This window comes from Herpailurus yagouaroundi, unplaced genomic scaffold (assembly GCF_014898765.1).
Source record: "Herpailurus yagouaroundi ecotype Mexico unplaced genomic scaffold, PumYag 166, whole genome shotgun sequence".
Lineage (NCBI taxonomy): Eukaryota > Metazoa > Chordata > Mammalia > Carnivora > Felidae > Herpailurus > Herpailurus yagouaroundi.
The window spans coordinates 4949068-4971908 of NW_024412407.1; the positions used below are offsets into that span (position 1 = coordinate 4949068).

The 22841-nt window shown below is 48.1% G+C and overlaps 1 long non-coding RNA gene across 1 annotated transcript in view; it reads left to right on the forward strand.

The window, feature by feature from the left end:
- The window catches only part of LOC121038600 (uncharacterized), a 51855-nt gene extending 37523 nt beyond the window's left edge, over window positions 1-14332 (forward strand). The window contains exon 3 of the long non-coding RNA XR_005794414.1: window positions 13663-14332. This is a non-coding gene — a long non-coding RNA (uncharacterized LOC121038600). The remainder of the gene's footprint in view (window positions 1-13662) is intronic.
- Window positions 14333-22841: the final 8509 nt, after the last annotated feature.

Here is a 22841-nt window from a genome sequence, read left to right on the forward strand (position 1 = left end):
ACACTTCGGAGCCTGTGAGGCTAGACCTTCAGGGAATGAGGGAGGAGGGACAGGGCAGGTCCATGGTCAGCTGGAGTGGGGCAGAGTAAAGAGAGCAGCCTCAGGGGCAGTGGCAGGAGAGGTGGGAGACTGGGGCTCAACCCCTCAGGAGGCCTGGGGAGTATCGTGGGGCATCAGGTCTGTGCAGTTCTGGGACAGAGGGTGAGCCATTGGATTTCCATGTAGGGCTGCGGATAAAATACACAATGCCTGAGTATGGTGAATTTCAGATAAGTAACAAATACATTTTTAGCATAAGTATATTCCCAGGCAATATTTAGGACATACTCATACTCAAAAGTTATTCGTTAATTTATAATTGAAATTTAACTGGGTGTCCTGTATTTTTATTTGCTAAATCTGGCAACCCTATTCTTTTTTTTTTTTAAGTTTATTTATGTATTTTGAGAGAGAGTTGAGAGAGAGAAGGGGAGGGACAGAGAGAATCCCAAGCAGGCTCTGCACTGTCAGCTCAGAGCCTCTGCTCGAACGCACGAACCGTGAGATCATGACCTGAGCTGAAATCAAAAGTCAGATGCTTAACCTACTGAGCCACCCAGGTGTCCCTGCAATCCTAGTCTATTTGATTTTTTTTTAAATGTTTATTTATTTATTTGTAAGAGAGAGAGGGAGGGAGACAGTGAGCGGGGGAGGGGTAGAGAGAGAGGGGACAGAGGATCGGAAGCGAGCTCTGCACTGACAGCAGAGAGCCCAATGCGGGGCTCAAACCCACGAGCCATGAGATCATGACCTGAGCCAAAGTCTGACGCTTAACTGACTGAGCCACCCAGGTGCCCCAACCCTATTCTATTTGAAAGCAAAGGGGAAACCCACAGGACTGAAGGCCCAAGGACAGCTGGGTTTCAGACTAAGTCTTTTCAAGGAATTGTGGGGAGGAGTCATACTAGCCACATTTTTATACAGTAAGACACTGAGTCCCAGAGAGGTTGTAAAAGTTGCCTGAGCTCATAAGGCTAGTAAGTAGAGGAAATGAGCTATGGATACAGATCTGTCAGAATCAGAAATTCAGGTTTTTATCCCATTGATCGGCTGACTCTGTCCTCCAAACCCCACCTCAAAGGCCAGACAGTCCTGATTGCCAAGGCCCCCGGGGGAAGGGGGGTGGGCAGGGAAGATTGCAGGTCCCGGCTCCTGGGGAGACGCAAAGACAGCTTCCTCCTGTCGTCTGTCTCCTTCCATGGGTTGGGGCATGGGGATAAGGAAGACGGGATCTCACCTAGCCTCCCAGAGCCCCCCCACTGCCCACAGGACAAGGCAGGACCTTGGGCTTGACACGTCCTCCTTCCACAGTCCTTCCTTTTGGGCCCTGATGAGTGTTGTTCCCTCAGCCCGGAACAAGTGCCACCGCTGTTTTCTCACTGCTAACTCTTCCTCAAACTCCAGGCCGGGGACTTGCCAGCCTTTTTGACTGAGGCCTGCGGGAAGACACTCAATATCCTAACCCATAGACATTAGCTCAATAGGTCGATGGATATGTAGATGTAGATATGGTTATAGATAAGTAAAACTAGCATTTCCTAAACAGCATTTCCTAACTGTGAGGTTAGGAACATTTTTTTTTTTTTAGTTTATTTATTTCGAGGGAGAAAGCAAGCAGGGGAGGGGCAGAGAGAGAGGTGGAGAGAGAATCCCAAGAAGGCTCCACCCTGTCAGGGCAGAGCCTGACGTGGGGCCCAGTCTCACTAACCATGAGATCGTGACCTGAGCCGAAACCAAGAATTGGACGCTCAACTGACTGAGCCACCCAGGCGTCCCCTAACTGTGAGGTTCTAAACTCCTCTCTCCTGTTTCACTAAAAAGCCAGTTTAGGTCACAACTACTAAATTGATTTCATGACCCACTCATGGGTTGCCCCCCATAGTTTGAAAAATACTGCTTTTGATCCTGACTCAAAAATCACTTTCTCGTTGGGGAGGCTTCCTATAGCCCCAGGAGCACACACTCCTAGGACCACCCACCCAGTGGTGTGCCCTGCCCTTTTGTATCAATCAGAGGCTCATAATGATCTGCTCAGTGTCTGCCTCCTCCTCTAGACTGTGAGTTCCCAGACCATATCTGGGTTTGCTCGCTGTTGTGCCCTCAGCAGCTAGGGCAAGGTCTGGCATGTTATAGGTGTTCAGTTAATGCTCATCCAGTGAATAAATGAGCAAAATCATCAGTTCTTGTCCCTCCAAGCCCCCTTGAAGCCTGTCCTGCACCTTCTCTGTTGCAGCCGCATGGCGTTCTTCAGGGACCTGATTCAGGAGAGAGCTCAGAGCTTGGGTAGAGAGAGTGAGTGTGAGCATTTGTGTCCGGCGGGGTGAGGAAAGGTCAGGAACAAGTCTGTCTTCATTTGAAAAGGATCAGGTGTGCGTAAGGGGCTGGCGGCAGGGGGGCCTCCCTAATAACCCTGCCTTGTGAAGTAGTGAGTTCCCAGTTGTTTGGGGTCCAACAAAGACCGAGCAAACACCGGGGAAGCTGAGGCAGGAGTTTCTGAATGAAGGGGAGGGTTGGAGAAGCTGACTGATGGGGTCCCATACAGCTCCGCCACCTGGAGAAGCCCAGGGCAGCCTCCTTTACAGGCGGAGCAGCTGGGAGCCACTGTGGGTGCTAGCAGAGGGGAAACCACCTGGGAGGGGGAGGCTGGAGGCTGGAGGCCTCAAAGGGTGCCTCGGTGGCCCCACAGCTCCCTGGGTTTCATCCACCCCAGGAAGCCCCTCCCACAGGGCTCGAGGGCAGAGTGGGACAGTATCTGCCAGCTGGCCAGGAGAGCTGGTATCTTTGCCCTACAGGGCGAGCGAGGGGCTGCAGATGCCAGGTCGTGCCCGGGTCATTACCAGAGAAGGGGGTGGCAACGAGCGGGAAGGGTGGCGGGCAGCGCCCCACGACCTTGTTCGTAAAGGTCACCCAAACCTGTTTGACTCCCCACTCAGAACAGCTGCAGCTAAACCACCCTGGCTCCCGGGTGCCTGCCTCCAGCATCCGTGGGCTCCTGCGATCAGGTGACTTGTGGGACCCTGTTGAGATTCTGTGCAGGGGTCCTCTCCTCCCCACGTGGCGTCACGCCTACCTTCCTCCCACCCTGGCGCTACACCCCTTCTTGTCCTTCCCTCGGCCTCTGCCAGCGTCACACTCTCCTGGAGACCTGCCCTGCTCGTCCACTGTGCGAGGTGCTAGGCTCACACTCCTCTCCACCTGTCATCTCAACTATGTGGTGAAGTGGGTACCCGTCCCATTTTAAGGATGAGGGGAAGGGAGGCTCAAGGACATTCAGCTGGCTACCACCTCCTCTGTCCCTACTCCATAGCCCCCTGCCTCACCTCTATGACGGCACAGACCATGCTGTCCGGGCTGAGTGGCTAAGCTCTGAGGGCAGGAACCGGATCAAAGTGACCTTTGTAGTCCCAATGCTTAGCAGGTGATTGGCATGTAGTAGACACTCCAAAGAATGTTTGTAGAATGTTCTGTTTACCCAAGGTCAAAACAGCTAGGAAGTAGCTAAGTCAGATCTTCCTGGATCCCAACCCAGCCCCACACCCTTCACCTTCCTCCAAGAAGCCTTCCTTGACTTAATCAAGGCCGCCTCCCTCTCCCCACGCCCCAGAACCCTGGGTGTTTGGTATGTTCCTATCCCCCCTCTCCCCTACGCTCCCTGAAGGCAGGGTCCTGGGACAGCATCTCAGCCTGGCTCTGATGCCCCCAGCTTTGCCCCCAGAACCTAAAAGGAACGCTGTGAATGTAGGACACCCAGGCCTGGGTGGAGGGCCCAGGAGAGCCTCTAACTCAGCCAAACTAACTATGTCTTCCACCTGCGGCATGTCAGTCACCACCTCATGACCCCTGTTCATCCAACCACAGTTCCGCCTGGTACTGGGCCTGCCAGCTTCTCACGAGCACGAGCCCAGGCCTTGGTATTCTCTGGGGGTGGGTCCAGGTGGGGCAGCTAATGCTCTGCTCATTTTGCTGCAATTCAATATTAGCCTCCAATTTTCACGCTCGGCTGCCATCCTTCCCTCCTCCCTCCAGCCTCTGCTGGTGGAAGGAAGGGCTGAGGATTCCCTATAGCACCTCTCAGGGCCCCTTGGGAGTCCCTCGGGCTGACCGCACCACCGGGCATGCTCCGAGCTGAGCTCTGGCCTCAGGTTGGAGGGACCTCTGTCCCACCAAGGGAGCAAGGCAAGGCCTGGATGTCCAGTGGCCTGGATCCCGATTCTACCTCTGAGGCTGTCTGGCTATGGGATTCAAAGCCACACAGGCTCTCCTAGCTTCCAGGTGAACAAATGTAAAAGTGCCCGCACATGGTGAGTGTTCAAAAACAGGAGTGGAGGCTTTCCCCAAGGACTCAGGGGCCCATGGTTCTGGGAAATCCTTTCCTTATCTAACCACCTACCTTCTGGCTGCAATGTTGGTCCATTCTCTCTGGTTCTAGCTGATGAATGTCTGTTTCCTTGGGATTTTAGGGCACTTGAAGCAGTTCATTGTATTTATTTATTCATGCAACAAGCAGTTATTGAGCCCCAGCCATGTGCCAACCACTGTTTTAGGCTTGAGCTACATCAGGCAACAAAACTGACAAAGATCCCTGGGCTGGCCGGGCCGCCTACATGGGGCAGTTTCTCAGTCTAAGGGGCACTTTACTCGATGGACTTTCCCAGCCTGCTCTCCTCCACTTTGAACGACCTGAATGAGAGGAGATGAAAAGAAACTGAAAATATTGGAAAAGAACAGGGTTTACTTTCAGATGTCACCTTTGCCCCTGTCATGCCGCACAACTGGATTTTAAGTGAGGTCACACGAGTGCGAGGCTAAGGGTGTACTGTTCCTTACGAAGTTAAACACAGAGTCACTGCATGACCCTGCAATTCCACCGCTAGGTATATATCCCAAAGAGTTGAAATCAGACATTCAAACGAAAACTTGTACACACATGTTCATAGGAACTCTATTCACGATAGCTGAAAGGTGGAAACAGCCCAAATATCCCTCCGCAAACGAATGGAGAAACAAAATGCAGTCTATGTATACAATGGAATATGATTCAGTCGTAACAAGGAATGAGGTGCTGGTACCTGCTACAATGTGAATGAACCTTTTCAATTATGGCTGAGTGAGAAAAGCCAAACACGAAAAGCCACAAACTCACAGTGGTGAGTCCGCTGATACGAAATGTCCAGAATAGGCAAATCCGTAGAGGCATAAAGTAGATGAGTGGTTGCCAGGGGCCAGGGGAAGAGGGGCAGGGGGAGTGACTGCTTAATGAGTGCAGGGTTTCCTTTTGAAGTGATGAAATATGCTGAAACTAGATAGCAGGGGTGGTTGCACAACATTGTGAACTTACCAACAATACTGAGTTGCACACTTGGAGACGGATGAAGTAGTGAATTTTGTGTTATGTTATTTCACAAGCAAAAAAACAAAAGCGTATGCTATGCAGGACTTCCGGGCCCCTGTATTGCCTCTCCTTTCCCCCGGGGCCTTTGCACACGCTGGTCCTGCTACCTGGGATGCACATCCCTCCTGTCTCCTTTTATTTTTATTTATTAAAAACTTTTTTTTTTTTTAATTTTTTTTTTCAACGTTTATTATTTTTGGGACAGAGAGAGACAGAGCATGAACGGGGGAGGGGCAGAGAGAGAGGGAGACACAGAATCGGAAACAGGCTCCAGGCTCCGAGCCATCAGCCCCAGAGCCTGACGCGGGGCTCGAACTCACGGACCGCGAGATTGTGACCTGGCTGAAGTCGGACGCTTAACCGACTGCGCCACCCAGGCGCCCCTTAAAAACTTTTTTTAATGTTTATTTAGTTTTGAGAGAGAGAGAGAGAGAGAGAGTGGGAGAGGTGCAGAGAGAGAGAGGGAGACGCAGAATCTGAAGCAGGTTCCAGGCTCTGAGCCGTCAGCACAGAGCCCGTCGCAGGGCTCGGACTCACGGACTGTGAGATCGTGACCTGAGCCGAAGTCGGCTGCTTAACCGACTGAGCCACCTGGGTGCCCCTATTTTTTTTTCCAGTTTATTTATTTTGAGAGTGAAAGAAAGGGAGAGAGCTCAAGCTGGGGAGAGGCAGAGAGGGTGAGAGAATCCCAAGCAGACACTGCACAGTCAGCCTGGAACCTGACGCTGGGCTAGAACTCACGAATTGTGACATGGTGGCCTGAGCCCAAATCAAGAGTCAGATGCTTAACGGACTGAGACACCAGGTGCCCTGCTCCTGTCTTCTTTTAAATTTTTTTTTTTAACGTTTATTTATTTTTGAGACAGAGAGAGACAGAGCATGAACGGGGGAGGGTCAGAGAGGGGGGAGACACAGAATCTGAAACAGGCTCCAGGCTCTGAGCTGTCAGCACAGAGCCCGACACGGGGCTCGAACTCACGGACCACGAGATCATGACCTGAGCTGAAGTCAGCCGCTTAACCGACTGAGCCACCCAGGCGCCCCCGCTCCTGTCTTCTTTTAGTTCATCCTTCAGGTCTCAGGGGAAGCATGACTTCCTCAGAGAGAATCAAGCCCCCATTACGTGCTTGACCACCACGTGCCGTCCTGGTGGAGCGCTCGTCTTGGTCGTAATAATGAGGTTTATAGGATGAATGTCTCTTCCACTAAACTGTCAGCTTCTGGAGAGAAAGGAGGACCTGTGTATTTTTTGCTCCCTGAGGTATCCCTGGGGCTTAGCTCAGTGCCTGGCACGTTGGAAGTGGTCAATAAATGTTTACTGAATGAATAAATTCATACGCGTCCCTAAGGGAATTCTAATAGAGCCGCTACCCCCGGCAGCCCCACCTCAGATGGTCTCCCCGTACTGCCACTGAGGCCATTGAGCCTTCAGAGCCACCACACCTCATCCAGGTGACACTGATAGTCAGGATGAGACCAGCAGAAACCAGACACAGCAAGGGAGGCAGAGCGGCCAAACTCCCAGGCGGCTTAGGAGGTAAGACAGGGTTGGTCAATAAGGGTGAAGTTCAGGTCAGTCATTGGTATTGGGATGAAAGGAGTCAGGTGGCAAAGCGGGGCATCTGTCGGAGTTGGATGTGTGAACGTGAGGCCATCAGTGCTGCCCAGGATGGGCTTGTTGAACACATAGCTGAAAGGATCACACACCAAGAGATTGCAGGTAAGTCCTGGACACATAACGGCACAATGATGGGTTCTGGGCACGTTAGAGAGGAGCCTCCAGGGGCCTTGGTGGGTGGTGGGATATGGGGTGGAGGAACGGGTGAGTTCAGAGTAACTCCAGATGTGTAGTTGACCCCTGCTGCCTTTTACCAATGGGGAGCACTGGAGGAGGAGCAGGTTGGGGGATAAATGATGGGATGCGTTCTGATGTTCTGATGTTGGGGTACTTCTGGGACGGGTAGGAGAAGGTTCTGGGGAGCTGCAGAAGCCAGAGGCGACGGGTAGGAGTGAATGGGAGGGGAGATGGAGGGGAGGACAGGGGGAGTTTCAATGCTCACAGAGGAGCTGGGGAAGAATGTGCAGTTGGAGAGAGGGATGAGGGAGGGGATGACGGATGGTGCTCCCTGCCCCAGGAGGAGGGAGGAGCTGGGGTCCAGCCCCCAGGCTGGTTCTTGTCAGGAGGAGGGAAACGTGTGTTTCAGAAGGAAGAAAGGCAGGGTATGGGTGATGTTGCAACATGAAGGTGCGTGGCAAGAACTTGAGGGAATTCCCATCTTAGCGCTTCTGCTTTCTTCAGGAATGAAGAGGAAGGTCAGCTGTTCAGAGGAGCTGAGAAAGGTGGGGGCCAGAGGGCACTGGAGAGGCCCAGAAAGAGCTGCAGCGAGAGAAGGCAGAGAGAGGACCCGTGGGGAGCCCTGGAAAGGGCCCGTCTGAAGTAAGGCCGCATCGCCATGGTGGCTTGCTGCTCTCCAGGTGGGCGAGGCAGCCCAAAGGCTGGAGGCCAGGAAGGCAGCCAGGTGGGTCCCCTGGGCAGCGGCTCAGGGGGTGGGGACATTGTGAGGCCAGAGGGTCTTGGGTCGAGGGGAGAAGGTACAGGCAAGATGCAGGTCTAGGTGAGCAGGACTCCGGGACAGGAGGTAGGAATGAGGAGTCAGAATCAGAAGCACAGAGGGATGTGGCCAATGAACCAAGTGTTTAATCTAAGCTTTGAGAAGTGCAGGCATTTTTAGGAATGACAAACTCCAGGCTGTGGCTATGGGAGGGACTGACTCAGGTGGAGGTGGGGAGGCCTTTGGGCAGAACAGATGAGGACCTTCCTCACACAGGAGGAGAGCTGGGCTTCCGGCAGGTGGATGGGAGGTTTAAGGACAAAGCTGAGGAAATAGGGAGGCTTATCAAAGGATTCTGGAAGACTGGGTGGGAGAGAGAGAAGAGAAGCAGAGAGAGGGACAAGAGCAGGGAAAAGCTGGATGGCCACACAGACTCAGCGCAGATGGCGAAAGCTGGATACGAGGCTTCCGGAACAAGCCCCTCTGCAGGGGAGAAGCAGGCCTCTCAGGAGGGGTCAGCCACAGTTGGGGTTGTGTTTCTGAGGAACCCAGCCCCCCTTCTCTGGCCCCATGGATGCTCTCTTCGTTCAGGCCTTCGGCATCTTTTGCTCTGATCCCCTGAACAGTCAATGGATCCAGCCCCTGACCCCAGAGACCTCTCTTTCCAGGCCCATCTATTCCCCAGCGCAGCATTGACCCCATCTATTCCCCCACAACATCGGCTCCCTCAGAACCCTTCCCAGCCTGCACTCCCTTCCCTCTACAGGATAAACTCCACCCCCCGGGTCTCCCCCAGAATCGTCTGACACCACCCAGGCTGAGCCTGGGACGACCTGCACTTCCCTGAACAGTCTCTGTTCTTGCCTCCAGGCTGTGCGTGGTAGCTCCCTCCTGAAAGGCCTTCCCCACCCTCCTGGCTGGCTCCCGGCCTTTTCTTCCTCCAAGGAGCTTTTCCTAATCATCCAAGACTGTCCCTTCTAGGTGTTCCTAGAGTATTCGGGGCTTTCCTTATCACAGAGCTGTCACGACACTGTGATGTCTCTGAGCTGGCCTGCCTTCCCCGCTATGGATGGTGCAAGAGCGGGGTCTTGGGTCTCTGACACTGGGCCTATGGCCGTGCCCAGTGTAGAAGCTCAATAAGAAATGTTTTGAATCAATGGGCGAGTTGGTTGAATTGGACCGGGCTGGGCTGCTGGCGGTCTAATTAGTTCAGAGGACGAGTATCTCGTTCTTTTTCCGATGACCTTCCTGGACAGTTGTTCTGGGGGAGAAAGACAAAGTGTCAGGGATGGATCGGAATTGCCGGGAGGGCTTTAACACTACAAATGTCAACCTCTCCGGAGGCTGGAGGTCATATGGTCTGAATTATGTAGGGGTGAGAACGGGGAGGGGTGGCACCTACCCGTTGAGAAAGCTCCCTAGGTGATGCTGACCTTTCACACCTCCCAGCCCCCCCCCTCCCCCAGAAACTGCTATTCATGGCTCAGTTCTAGGCCATCTTCAGGGTGATAACAACCATCCCTGGGGCTCAAACCAAGATGTGCTGAATTCTGAAACCGATGCCCTCGCCACAACCACCGCTGCCACTGACCCCTGAGGATTTCTGGTTACTTCATTCCTCTAGGGGTGACTCCTAGCGTTCCTGCATCCCTTCATACTGCCCAGAATACTGCGTGGAGACCGTCCAAGTCACAATGACACCCCACAACACCTCGTTCCATAGAGCTCTGCCCCTCCTTCTTGTACATCAGTATCTTTGCCAAGAAGCTCTCTTTGACCGCATCATACTCCTCCCAACTCTCTCTCTCTCTCTCTCTGCCCCCAGCTCTGGACAGATTCTGGTTTATTGTGAGTGTGGCTCTACACCCCACCAGCGAGCATGGTCCCTGTCATCAGGCAGGCTTCATCCCATCCTTGAGTCATGGACAGAAATGGGGACAGGGCTGGAAAGCAGAGAGCTCTTGGGGGTGTACAAAGTGGAGTGGGGCCCCAGAGCCTGAGCTCTGGGAAGCTGGGACCGGAGGAGGAGGCAGTCGCTGAAGGAGGTGGCAAGTCCTGTTCCTGAAAAGAACACTGGAATTCTCTCCCCAGGCTGGCGGAGACGGCCTGGAGCCGCAGAAGGCGATTATCACAGTGCTCCAGGGATTCGAGTTCTATCAGCCCCTTCCAACTAGTCCTCTGGAGCAACATGAGCCCTGGGCCCCTGAGGACCCGCTGTGGGCACGGAGTGGGGGTGGGGGTTGAGGCCACCCTGAGGAGGAGGTCCTCACTTCACAACCCTGCAGTCAATTCCAGTGGGAGCTGGGCAACCCCCAGTCCTTTGGCTCATGAGAGCTGGAAGGAAAGTTAGTGGTCGTTTGTCTCGTCGATAGTTCCCGGGCTCGGGGTGGCACGAAGGCTGGGATGGGGGTTCTCAGGCTACTCACTACAATTCATCAGGTGCACCAGGCTTTGAAGATTTCCCTGACGTGAAGGAAGCTGCAGTCAAGTAACTCAGCCTTAAAGAGCCTCTGCTTTTTCCTGGAATTCTGTCGACCTGGGGTGGCACCGCTTGCTATCTGGTACAGATCTGAGTTGGCTCCATACATTGCCCATTAACAGAAAACAAGGAAACAAATTAATCATTACTCACATGCGGTGTGCTCAGTCAGCAACATTTTTCAAAAGGAGAAGTCCGTGGCACCAGTCGGGGTAGGAATAAATAACAGAGGGTGTCTTTGGTGGTGAAAAGATACATATTATTATTCACTCCAGCCCTGCAGAGGATGCAGCTGAGGTCCAGAGAGGGAAAGAGATTTTCCAAGGTTGCACAGCAGGTAATTATCAAATTTGAATGCAAGTTTCTGAGTCCTAGACCAGAGCACTTTGCACCAGACCACCTGCCCTCTCCATCCTCCCAGAGACCACAGAGACTAACCCCCCCCCATACACATGATTTACTCCATTTTACATTTGTGGGCCCCTATTCCTTATGAGAGTCAGTCTTTCTAACACCTTCTTCAGAGTCTTTGACTAATCTATTTGTTTAAGCATGGTGCCCATAGTCAGCTATATTGTGTCGCATATGTAGAAGTGGCTAAAGCAGTAAATCTTTAAAGTTCTCACCACAAGAAACAAATTGGTAAGTTCGTATGGTGATGGATAGTAACTAGACTTACTGCGATCATTTCACAGTGTATACGACTCTTGAAGCATTATGTCGTACGCCTAAAACTAATATAATGTTGGATCGCAATTATACCTCAATAAAAAAAAAAGAGTGCCAAGAAAATCCATACTATGGATGGACCTTGAGGATAATATGCTTAGTAAAAATAAGTCAGAAAAAGACAAATACTGTATGATTTCACTTATATGTGCAATCTAAGAAACAAAACAAAATTCATAGATGCAGGAAATAGATTGGCTGCTGTGGGGAGGGGGTTGGGGGTTGGGTGAAGTGGGTAAAGGGGGTCAAGAGGTACCAACTCCCAGTTATAAAATAGGTAAGTCATGGGGCATCATGTACAGCATGGTGACTAAAGTCAATACTATTGTATTATGTACTTGAAAGTTGCTAAGAGAGTAAATCTTAAAAGTTCTCATTACGAGACAAAAACACCTGTCAGTTGGTATGGTGATAGAAGGTAACTAGATGGGTGATCATTTCAGTATATATATATATATGTATGTATGTATATGTATATCTATATATCTATATATCTCAAGTCATTATGTTGTACACCTGGGACTAATATAATGTTATATGTCAATTATCTCAATTAAAAAAAAGAGTAAGTGCCAAGAGAGTTTATACTATGTGACTCCATCTATATAAAGTACAAAATCAGACAAAATTGATCTAAGCCAGACAGTGGTTATCCTTAGGGTAGGCGGTGCCAGGGAGGGAATAAGAGGCGTTCTGTGGTGCTGGTCACGTTCAGCGTCTTGATCCTGGTTCCGGTTACACAGGTGTGTTCAGTTGGTGAAAATGCATCAGGCCGTATACTAATGACCTGTGCGTCTTACTATATGTTTGTAATATGCCAATTAAAAACTTTAAAAGGAGTGTGATCAATAAATACCTGTCATTGGTTGGATGGAAGAAAGCACATTGGGACTGTTTCTAACCAATGCTTGAAAAATTGGACAAAGCCACCCCCCCCCCACTCCCATCAGCTGTCCACGGTGCTATGGAGGCTCTCCCTGCCCCCACAGCTTGGCCAGTCAGCCAATGGCCCCAGCAGGGGCAGATGGAAAAGTCCGCATCTTGCAACACCCAAGCTTCATCAGGACCGGTTTCCTCTGGCCCAGTTCATGCCAGGCCTCCTGGGATTAGTGCCAAAATCTGCAGTGAGTAAGGACCCTAAGGAGAACGTCCTCTCTCTGGTGACAGAGAGAGGGCCTGCCTTGATGGGAAGGAAGGCAGGGGATGGCAGACATTGAAAGCCCTCTTGAGGAAGGGACAGCTGGAATCCAGAGCCTGGTAGGAATTTGAGCTGTGTGCTGACTCAGGTGGACATAATATCTTTCAGACAATTTCTGACTTGCCCAGTTCTTGGGAGAAGGATGCATTTGAGCGCAAGAGTGTGTATGGGCGCCTGTGTGTGCCTGCCAACATGCCTTTGCTCTAGCTGTTCCATCTGCCTGGAACACCTTGCCTCCTCTGCCCGAAACCCTCCATTCCTTGTCTCTACCTGACAACATCCTAGGCAGGCTTCCAGGCTCAGTTCAAAGGTCTGATGTGGTCTGACACCTCCCTGCCTCCCAGCCAGAATTACTCCTGCCCTCCTGCTCTGGGCCCGCTCGTGAGCCAGCACTCAGCCCCCTGCCTCAGATGAGTAGTGTGTGTGCCTCCTCCCCTCCTGAACTGTGTGCTCCCCAAGGGCAGGGACTCAAACCTCAGCTCTCCAAAGAACCATTTGAGGGACAAGCATATGCATATAGCTCTGGGAGCACATATGAGGATTGATCCGGGCTAATCCCTCTAAACAAAGAAAATCATTAGCGGATTAATTAAGAACCCTGTTTGGAGGGCTAATACAAAGGCTAATAATCTTTTACTTTAAGCAAGTTCTGATGCTTTGATAAGACCTGTCATTGTTACAGTATTGATTGAAGCCAGGCCCTGTCTGTGGAATGCCTGAGTATGCAATTCGCACATAATTCCTCGGGTAATTTGGGCACATTTTTCTCTTATTGACAAGCATTATAATGACTGTAATAAACTATGGAAACCTCATGTGACATGACTACACTCGTCAATAGAGGTGTAACCGTGAATTTAATGAATACATTTCCCAAGTCCTTCTTCGTAAAGGATGTTTGCCCAGGTTCTGATCAGAGTATGAACTGTATATATGACTCAACAGCATTCATTTATTTATTCACTCATTCATTTATGCACACAGCATATACTCAACCCCACCATAGTCCTAGGCTCCAAGCCAGGGGCCATGGGACATATTCTCAAGTAAATAAGACACCATCCTTACCCTCAATGAGCTTGTCTTTCAGTGAGATTTGGTGATCCCAACAAGCTCAGGAGAGTACAAGATGCTATAAGAGAAGCACTCTGCTAATGAAATGTCCAGAAGAAGGCAGATCCTGAAAGGAGAGTCTGGGAAAAGTTTTTGGGTTGGAATGACTTAAATATGTTTTAAGGATTTTTTTAATAGTAATTTTTTTTTCTTTCTATAGAAGTAATTCATGCTTCACAATGGCCAAAACAATCCTGAAAAGGAAGAACAAAGTGGGAGGAGTCACACTTCCTGACTTAAACTTACTACAAAGCTGCAGTACTCCATATCAAGTATCAAGAGTGTGTAGATAGATGCAACAGATCAACAGAATAGACTTGACAGTCCAGAAATAAACCCATTTACTTGCGGGTAAGTGATTTTCAGCAAAGATGTGAGGACAATTCAGTGAGGAAATCATAATCTTTTCAACAAATGACGTCAGGACAACTGGCTATCTAACACACAAAAGAACGAATTTGGACCCCTGGACTAAAATTAAATCAAAATGATCAAAAACCTAATGTAAGAGACTATAAAACTGTCAGAAGAAAACATGTGAGTTAACCTCTTTGAACTTGGAGTGGGTAGTTTCTTAGATATGACGCCTAAAGCACAAGCAATAAATTAAAAAAAAAAAAATCGGATGTCATCAAAATTTAAAACTTTTGTACTTCAAAGAATACCATCAAGAAAATGAAAAAAATAACTGATGGAATGGAAGACGGTATTTGAAATCATACCTGATTAGGAATCCAGGATTCAAAATATGTCAAGGACATTTACAACTCAAAAATGGAAAGACAAATAACCCAATTTAAAAATGAGCAGCCATTTGCAATGACACGGATGTAGCTAGAGTGTATTATGCTCAGTGAAAGAAGTCAGTCAGAGAAAGACAAATACCATATGATTCCACCGTATGTGGAATTTAAGAAACAAAACAGGTGAACATATAGGAAGAGCGGGGAGAGAAGAGAGGGAAGCAAACCACAAGAGACTCTTAATGATAGAGAACAAACTATGGGTTGATGGAGGGGAGTGGGTGGGGGATGGGCTAGACGGGGGATGGGCACTAAAGAGGGCACTTGTGATGAGCACTGGGTGTTTTGTTTTTTTTTTTAATTTTTTTTTTTCAACGTTTATTTATTTTTGGGACAGAGAGAGACAGAGCATGAACAGGGGAGGGGCAGAGAGAGAGGGAGACACAGAATCAGAAACAGGCTCCAGGTTCTGAGCCATCAGCCCAGAGCCCGACGCGGGGCTCGAACTCACGGACCCCGAGATCGTGACCTGGCTGAAGTCGGACGCTTAACCGACTGCGCCACCCAGGCGCCCCAGAGCACTGGGTGTTTGTACGGATGTGATGAATCACTGAATTCTACTCCCGAAACCAGTATTGCACTGTATGTTACAACTAAAATTTAAATTTAAAAAAGGAAAAAATGACCAAAGGATTTGAATAAATATTTCTCTAAAAATGTCTATATAGAGAGAGAAGAAAAATAGGTATTTCTCTATAAATACATAGAAAAGGGCTGGTAAGCACTTGAAAAGATGCTCAACATCATTAGTCATTAGGAAAATGCAAATAGAAACTACAATGGGATACCACTTCACACCCACTAGGATGGCTATAATAATAATAATAATAGTAATAAAAACAGACAAGTGTTAGCAATGCGTGAAGAAATTAGAACCTCCATAAATTGCTTGTGGAAATTTAAAATGGTGCAGCCACTGTAGAAGACAGTGTGGTGGTTCCTTAAAAAGTGAAATATAGAATTACCATATGGTCCAGCAATTCCACTCCTATTCCACTGTGTACCCAAAAGAATGGAACACGGGGACTTCAACAGATCATTGTATGCCAGTATTCATAGCAGCATGATACACAATAGCCAAAGGTGGAAACAATCCAATGTCCATCAACAGCTGCATGAATAAACACAGTCATATAACCATATAATGAAATATTAGCCAGCCTTAAAAAGGAAGGAAATTCTGACACATGCAACCCGCATGGATGAACCTTCGTGCTACTATGCGAAGTGAAATAAGCCAGCCACAAAAGGCCACCTATGTCATGATTCCATTTATATGAAATATCCCGAGGCGGCAAATCCACAGAGGTAGTAAGTAGGTTAGTGGTCGGTGGGGACCAGGGAGAGGGAGAAGAGGGGGGACTGCTAAAGGGTACAGGGATTCTTTCTGCGGTGATGAAAGTGTTCTGGAATTAGATGGTGGTGATGGTGGTACAATCTTGTGAGTATACTAAAAACCGCTCGACGGTACAGTTTAATTTTTTTTAACGTTTATTTATTATTGAGAGACAGAGAGAGATAGAGCATGAGCAGGGGAGGGGCAGAGAGAGGGAGACACAGAATCCGAAGCAGGCTCCAGGCTCCGAGCTGTCAGCACAGAGCCTGACCCGGGGCTCGAAATCACAAACTTTGAGATCATGACCTGAGCTGAAGTCGGATGCTTAACTGATTGAGTGACCCAGGTGCCCCCAACTGTATACTTTAAAAGGGCGAATTTTATGTTATGTGAATTGTACGTCAATAGAAAAAGGCAGTGGCAGTTCACAACCCTCCTGAAGCTTCCCCGGGTGAAACCTGAAATTGGCCCCCATACCTGGAAGCAGCCCACTCCAGGCTGGGAGGTGGCAGGATTTATTTTATTTTTTTTAATGTTCATTTATTTGTTTTGAGAGAGAGAGACAGCAGGGGAGGGGCAGACAGAGAGGGAGATTGAATCTCCATGCTGTCAGCTCAGACCCCAACGTGGGGCTCAACTGCGAGATCATGACCCAAACAGAAATTCAGAGTGGGACACTTAACAGACTGAGCCACCCAGGTGCCTCAGGAGGTGGCAGCTTTATTTTTTTTCTTATTTTTTTGAGAGAGAGAGAGTGCGAGTGAGGGGCAGAGAGAGAGAGAATCCCAAGAGGGGCAGAGGGAGAGAGGGGGAGAGAGAGAGAAGCAGGGCTCACTAGAAGTGGGGCTCGTGTTTTATCCAAAGGGGGCAAGTGTTCACCCAAAGCAGGGCTGGAGCTCACCAGATGTGGGACTCGAACTTACGAACCATGAGATCACAACCTGAGCTGAAGTCAGATGTTTAATGACTGAGCCACCAGGCGCTCAGGAGGTGGTGGTTTTAATAAGTAAAGGGAGCTTACATAAAAGGCTTGTCTTGGGAGGCAGCAAGAGAAATGGATCCTCTCACCGTCCACCAAACCTTAAAAGTTTATAAAGAGGCCCTAACTGGGTTCATTCACGTGTACCACGCAGGTGTTTTCAATACCACATCACCATCTCAAGGCTATGTCCTTGGAGTGGCTGCTGGGAGTGGGAAAGGCAAGTACAACCCACATTCCCAGCACAGGGGAAGGGGTAAGGAGCCTCTGATTGCCTGGGTCCGGTTCATGGGTCAGTCGGTGGTCACATCTTTTTGATGACCTTTCCCAACATGCTTATCATAGCAAATTTGGAAACAAATATTTTTCAAAAGAAGAAAAAGCCCTTCCCACATTCTCACCTGGAGGATGTCACGGGCCGGAGGACCATACCAGCAAAGAAATCGGGAAAGGATGGGGTGAGCGCAGCCAGGGTCAGGAGCGATTGGCACAGACCTTTGGAGGGCTTGAATGCCAGCTTAGGCCACACGCAGGACAAGGAGGAGCCAGGAAGAGTTCTCTCCAGACTATAGAATTACCACATAGGCTGGCCCTGGCTAGGAGGTCATGCAAGAATCTGGGCAAGAAGTAGGCTCTAATAATGGTCAGCATCCCATTGAATACTGAAAATATGTTCTCACTGTAAGTCAGCAAATGTTCACAATGTGTATGCACAGTAAACAATGAATGGAGATGGCAACATTATTTACAATAGAGAGAAAACGGAAACCATGCCAGTGTCCAACAATAGGATCTCTGCAGTTGTAGGAGAGAATGTCACATGGAAAGATATTCAAGATACACTAAGTGAAAAAAGTAGTCACAATAAGGACCTGATTTTGGAAAAAAAAAAAAAAAAAAAAAAAAAAAAAGGTGATTTATAACCCCCATCTTTGTATGTGAGTGGAGACAGGCTAAAATGTAACTGATAGTTTTCTGCTTTGTGGAGTTAGTTTGACTTTCTTTGTCTTGTGTTTTGTGTTTAAAAAAATGTTTTTCTGTGATGAACATGTATTAATTAAAATACTAAAGATAAACATTAATTTAGATTTAATAGTAGAGAAAAAAATCCTATTTTGCCAATTTTCTGCTTATTCATGGGAAAATCCAGTGAAACCAGATATCACAGGTCAGCTAACAATTTGAAAGCAATTTGCTTTTTACTTTCTGCCACAGGGCAGAGCCAGGGGTTCAAAGGACCAAGGCCAAGAACGTGATTCTCAATATTTGGGAGCCAAAGAAACTAGGCAGGTCCATACTGCCAGTGGGCAAAAGACATAACACTTTTAGCTACGAGAGAAAATGGGACATCTGGGTGGCTCAGTCGGTTAAGCCTCCAACTCTTGATTTTGGCTCAGGTCATGATCTCACAGTTCATGAGTTCGCGCCCCACATCAGGCTCCACCCTAACAGGGTGGGGCCTGGGGCCTGCTTGGGATTCTCTCTCTCCCTTTCTCTCTGCCTCTCTCTCTCTCAAAATAAATAAATAAACTTAATTTGTTTTTTTAAAAAGAAAGAACATTCATCTATTCCTTTATTCATTCATTCATTCATTCACCTGTTTGGTGAGCACCTGCTATGTGTCAGGCACAGAGCTCAGTTCTAGAGTTCGCTTTTGTACTTGAGAAACTGTGCCTGCCTTTGCCAAGCTAGGAATTGATTTATAAGAAATCTGTCTGCCCCATATTGAAATTGCCTACCTAGTAGAGTAGATAGAGCGATTTCTATGTGTCATGTGCCAAGTGCTTTATGTAGTGAACCCATCTGCCCCTCTCCACAGCCATACAAGGTAATTGCTAGTATTATTACTCCCTTTTATAGACGACAAAACGGAGGTCTTGAGAAGTTAGCAGCTTACCCAGGTTTCTAGGTTTGGAGACGGTGGGCCTTCCACCTACTAACCTGCCTCACTCCAAAATACACATCAAGGTAGCCTTTGTCACCAGCCACAAGACATGTGCCCACTTTGACAATGTTTCCTGAGTTCCCGCTCTGGGCCAGGCACTGCCTGGGTCCTGGGGACACAGGAGGGACTAAGGCATGACCTGCTCTCAAGCAATGCACAGAACTAGGTGGGAAGCACGGATGGGTATTATCCTCCTTCTGCAAAAGTAGAAAACGGAAACTCTGAGAGGTTGAGAGGCATTTCTGAATTTTACACAAGACAAAGCACATAAAACACGTCCATTTTCTTGCTTCTCCTCAGGTTTCTGTTTCTCACTTTGTGTGTATTCATGAATCAGTGCAATATCCACGAAACTTGCCTATAGCAGTTGGGGAATGTTTTGTAAGACTAATTCTTTTTTTTTTTTTTAAGTTTATTTTATTTATTTATTTTGAGAGAGGGAGAGAGAGAGAGCAAATGGGGGAGGGGTAGACAGAGAGAGGGGAGGAGAGAGAGTCCCAATGCAGGGCTTGAACTCATGAACCATAAAATCATGACCCCAGCCCAAACCAAGAGTCAGACGCTCAACTGACTGAGCCACCCAGGTGCCCCTGTAAGACTAATTCTTAAAACTCTTACATTTGTATATTTACAGGTCTAGGCATAGCACATGGGGGAGCATGATACCAATTCTTTACATTGTTCAGAGTGTGGTCCAAGGATTTCTAGGGATTCCTGAGCCCTTCCAGACGGTCTGTGAGATCAAAACCATTTTCGCAATAATACTAAGATATTATTTGCCCTTTTTTGTGAATTCTCTCGTGTGTACTGTGTTTCCCAGAGGCTGCTTGGTATGATATGTCATCCTGCTCTGATGGCTGATGGAATGTGCGTTTGTGTGTTGTGTTTTAAAAGTTATCAGTTTTAAGGGGCACCTGGGTGACTCCATTGGTTGAGCTTCCGACTTTGGCTCAGGTCATGATCTCACGGCTCGTGAGTTTGAGCCCCGTGTCAGGCTCGGATTCTGTGTCTCCCTCTCTCTCTGCCCCTCCCCCACTCATACTCTCTGTGTCCCTCTCTCAAAACTAAACAAAAGTGAAAAACAAAATTTGTTTAAGTTACCAGTTTTAATGTATAATGATAAATACTGATAGTTATAATTTACACAAACAAAAGTTTTTGGAGTCCTCAATAATTCTTTAAGAGTATAAAAAAGTTCTGACATGAAAATGCTTACGAACTGCTATCCTATAGATCCAGATATTACTTTTGGAAATATTTACCATAGAAGACATAGCAGTGAATGTAATGAAATAAAAACATTTTGTAATTTTTTATGACAGTGATAACGTGGCATACGACATCCCATTATTTTGTTTCTACATGATACATCTAATCTGTGGTTTAGTTCTGAATCCAGATATTGCTTTGAGAATTATACTGGTCATTTCCAGCCTCAGCAGAGTGAAGTGTCTCCAAATCGAACTCAATAAAAAACTAAGAGCTATAATGACTCAGTGAAGGCTAATTTGGCCTGACTTCCAGTAGAACACAAATTCTGTGAAAATCTTGAGTATAGCCATATAATTGGTGATTTTCCTATGACAAAGGCAAGAAAAATAAATTTTATTGAACGAACATGTCATTACTTATGAATTCTGCATAATTATGTATGCAATTTATTACTCACCCAAACACTGCCAGTCCACCAACAGCACTCCCAGACGAGCACAATAATAACTAAATTTAGTTTTTCAATGTTTTGTCAATTTTCAGCTGTATAATAACCATAGCTTTATACATTTAAAAATTGTGTCGTCATGAAAGTATAGCATCAAGGTAGGCTGATAGAACATGTTTTATTCAACACTTTAACGCTGGATTGGTTAACTTTTCAATATTCAGACACATGGCCGGAGAACTGGCCTGGGTTCTGCTAAAGTTAAGAGCGAGCCTCGTACTACACACTGGGTCATCATTTCTCATAGAAGTTGGCAAGAGTTTCCAGAATGTTCAGATCCCCCGCATCGGCCACTTTTCACTAAAGCTGGTAGTTCTGGTAACAAAGAAGAGACGAAGGTGTGGAATCCACACCTCGTCTTGCTTCATGGTGCTCACTACGTTTTCCATGGCCCCGGAATTGCCGGAGCAATGTGACAAGTCACCATCCATATGCAGGGAGCCTCTTGGAGCATGCGGTATAAGGCAAATGCTTCATATATGCAAAGACCAGGACAGGGAGAGCACCTGGGACCCTCCTCCTGTCCCCCAGCACTCTCACATGGGCTGTGAGGATGAAGTCCAGAGTGAGGATGAAGGGCAAACATCTCCCTTGAGCAGGATCATCCTTACGTGGGGCTAGGTCTCAGGCTGTGACTGCCTAGGGGAGCTCCAGGCCCAAGGTTCCCTGTGGCTTGCCAGGTGTGGCTAACCAAGCCTGCCCGGACGCGGTTTCTCAACATGGGTTGCCCGTCAGTCCAGGAAATCTGGGTCAGAAGGCCTTGCCCAGGCCCTAGCTGTCTTTTTACACATCTCCACAGAGGTTGCTCAGGGAAAGAGTCAGGTGGGGAGCCAGGGGGAGAGGGTGTTGGTCAGGGGGGCGGGACACCCAATGGGAAACCAGCTCAACATCTGGCATTGTAGGAAATGGCATGACAGAGGAAGCCCTGTCCCCTTCACCTCGTCTGCATGGTCCAGCTTGACCTCCTTGAGATGTCTCACATTTTTGCCTCCCAGCCCAGAGGGAAGGATAGGAAGTGGCAGAAAAATGACTCTGTCAACCTCTGCTGTCCCCTCTGCTCAACATATCAGTTGAGTGTCACCAGGACAGAGAAAGCCATGACCTTGGGTCCTCCTCTTCCTTCATCTCCTCCTCCTCATCACCAGTTACCACTACTGGGTGCTACACAAGGTTCAAAAGGTGATGCCATTTCCTATCCCTGAGGCATCTCAGAGCCAGGAGACTAGGAGGTCAGACATGCCAGCCTCCACCCAGGGTGAAACTCAAAAAGATTTGGAAGCTGATTGGCCCAAGCAGAAGGGCTGAGGCAGAAGGGTGGAGATAAAGGCAGAGTTGGGTTGTGAGGCAGACTGACTGTTCTGGGTCCCAGCCTGGAGAGGCCTGAGTGATGGAGGCCCTAGGGTGTGGCAGGGAGAGGTCAGAGGCTGAGGCCATGCCCATTGCTAATTCAGCCCTCATGGGCATCTGCTACCTGCCAGACTTTGTTCCATGCAAAAATGGTCTCTTTCCTCACAGCCCTCATGTTCCTTTCAATTAAGAAATACATTTATCGAGCACCTACCATATACCTGGCTCAGAGTGGGCCATCAGGGTCTCAAAGATAAATACAGTTCTAAAGAGCTTACAATAGAGTGTCAGAATCACCTGGGCACAGGGGTGCCTGGATGGCTCAGTTGGTTAAGCGTCTGACTTCGGCTCAGGTCATGATCTCAAAGTTTGTGAGTTCGAGCCCTGCATCTGGCTCTGTGCTGACCGCTCGGAGGCTGGAGCCTGCTGGGGTTAAGAAGTCAGATGTCAACCACCCTAGTTATGTTGTTGCTGTAATGGGCCATAAAATATGGCACTGAGCTTCCCAGTAGCCAAGGCAAAGAGAGAAACAGAAAGGCTCATAAATTTACCATTATCTCGTAAAATAAAACATATCAGGTTTCCAGGAGAGATCATTTTTTTTCCTGGTAGTAAATAATAAACATAATTTGCTGTGTGGGTCCTTCCTTCCATCAGTAGTATAGATGACCAGAGTAGATAATGCCTTCAGGGGTAGTTTTTCCAGGACAAAACAATGTAGTGATTTTTATATGGTCCTTTCTTCTGCCAAACATCAACGATGTCAAGAGTGTAACATTAAACTGGAACTGGGCCGAAGGCATTTTTGCGTATGGTCAGCTATGCTAACATGGCTCAATTGTACAGTTTTCTGCTGCCATGAACTGATACAAAGATAGAGCTCAGACTATGTAGAGGAACGGTTACGGACTAGGACCCTTCCCCACCCCATCAGAACTTGAGTACTGACAAATGTTGCCAACCAGAGCAAAAGTGGCATCTAAATTCTCGCTTGACTTTGTATTTCTTCACTTATGAGTGACACCAAGCATCCTTCAAAATGTTTATTGGCTTTATTTATATTAAGTAAGTATACCTATATTCTTACTGATTTTGATACACCTTTTTCTGTAAACTGCTTGTCTATATTGTTTGACTCTCTTTTTGTTTTTTCCTGAAGAAAGCATTTAATGATGAACCAAATATAGAGTCCATATTCTTTATACTTTT